Source organism: Penaeus monodon, chromosome 3 (assembly GCF_015228065.2).
Source record: "Penaeus monodon isolate SGIC_2016 chromosome 3, NSTDA_Pmon_1, whole genome shotgun sequence".
Classification (NCBI taxonomy): Eukaryota; Metazoa; Arthropoda; class Malacostraca; order Decapoda; family Penaeidae; genus Penaeus; species Penaeus monodon.
Window position 1 is genome coordinate 51,372,637 of NC_051388.1, and position 2,500 is coordinate 51,375,136.

Here is a 2,500-nt window from a genome sequence, read left to right on the forward strand (position 1 = left end):
ACTGCTATCCACCATTTTTATGTACTTTTAAATTAAAGTTTGCTACTTTCATGTGTCTAAAATAAAAATACAGATATTCATCTTCTAGATCAAATATTTTTTTTATCTTGAACATCCATAGAACATAATAATCATTAGCCCTCACAAATTCTTTCATTCAGGGACAGTACCAGGTAATGTGTGTTTCAGTTATTAGTTGCAGCTACTTCAGAATCGTGCCAAAATATCAAGGTTATAAGAATCAAAAATTCTGCAGGGAACTGCTTCTAAAGACCTTCATGTGTTCTGCATATAAATTTTGCATTAGCATGCCATCAAACATAATAGAAACAGTCCGCCTTAAATGACCAACTTCATATTAACCCAATCACCCCGGATTTATGTTCTGTCCCTTGTAGGTTTTTGTGAATTTTGTTACATACAGATGGCTCCACATGTGCTCAGCCTCCAAGGAGTCTATCAGTAGGCCATACTGACTGATCTTGATTTCCCCATTCCTTGAATTGGCGGGAAAATGCGTTTTTCCTTTTAATACAATTGATATCAATACTGTTATTATTGTTATTGATGTTATGATTATTAAAGTATTATTAAAATCTTGTTAACATTTAAGACAATGAAATAATGCAAAAGATCCTTTTCAAAAGTCAAGGAAAAGGGTAAACAGGTGAGAAAGGTAGGACTAATAAGTGACCCCTTGATGACTAAGCACTTGTAGAGCCATCTATGTGTGAATACAATAAATAAACCTGTGTTACAGTGGGCATGGCATCTATTCTTGCCAAACGTGGCGATTGGGTTAAAAATCAAATCTTCATTTTTATGAAGTAGATTAATGTTTGCAACATGTTCTAGCCCATATAGGCCTGTTTCGAGCCATTAACATAAGTGACGATCAGATATAAGATTGTCAAGTAAGTGTACTCTGTCTAGATTCAGATTGATTTGAATGTTGACAATGAACATAAATACTTTACTCCAATAACTTTCTTTAATCTTATAATTTAATTCTTAAGACTGCTTTGATTTGGAGATAAACAATGTGATTCAGCGATATTTAGTATCACAGTTTTTTTCCTTTATCTTTACATTCCCCAATTATCACATGAACACAGATATTGCATAATGAAAACTAGTTAAATGAGGATCAATAATAATCAAAGAAATCTGAAAGACATTACACTTTCTTTAAAGTCACATTTGCATTAGTGTGATAATAAGTCTTTATTATTACAATGATATATATGTCAAACTATGACATACTTTACATGTCATTAAAACAAAGAGCCATATGAATATGTTTTGTGGCATAACCAAATAAATATATTAACATGATTATCATTGATATACATGCTTTATATCCAGTATAAAATAGAGCAATCTAAATTTACATCAATTTTACAATGGCTATGAGCTGAAATATACAAGCACTTCAAACGCTTAAGTTAAACCTGACTCTCGCAGTATTAGATGGTAATCCCATCAGCACATTTACAAACAATCCACTTTTTACATACAAGCCACTTTTTACCCAAACATTCAGTCCTTATGGATCTTATATGCTATGCTACATAACCCACGGTATACAGATAAACCCTCGTATATGCTTTGGGTATCATAATTACACTTGTTTTGTTCTTGAAATATCTGTATAGCAGACACTGAATAAAATACTCATTTACAATCATGCTTTTTTTTTTTCCTTTTCTGAACTATAAGTTCACTGAATAAAGTGCCCATTTACAGTGAAATTATTTTCTTTGGATTACTGGTTAACTGTATAAGATGATTAAGAACATTTTTGTAAGTACCATGGCTGGCCATCCATACATATTGCAAAATAATGCTTTCAAAAGAAAAAGAGAAAAGAGAAAAAAAAAATGCTCTATGGCAGTACCCACACAAATAATGAACAAAGCTAACAGTTCCTTCACAAAACCAAAATGTATTAGCAATTATCTTACAAGTGATAATAGGCATAAAAATTAAAGGTAATTTGAAACATGGAATAGCTCCGTCATGAACAAAAAAATTAAACCTGACGACCAATAACTTATTAATAGCCAACCACAGATGAAATTATTAAATTTTCTGGATTTTAAATGGGCTCACTGAAATTCAACAACAGTAGCAACCAGATATCTAATGATTTATTTATCTATTTTTTTAACCCTTCAACAATAAAATAACGTAAAAAAGACCACTCAAATAGATAAGCAGTAAATTTTTTTGCAACAATATGGCATGGCTCAGGCAGTTCAAGTTTGTAAAGCTACTGGATAGAAGAAGGGGAAAAAAAAAACAGATATACACAAGTTCTGTGTAATGAAAATTTAACCAAAAATATTTTGAAATTGTTTTAATAATTAAAAAAAAAAAAATGCTGCTAATCCAAAAAATCACAAAAGTAACAATAAACAGAAACCTCAGTGCTGAGTTTCCAAACACCTCTTCCAAAGCTAAATCCTGAAAGGGCCTTACAAGATTCATGGGGCATCTG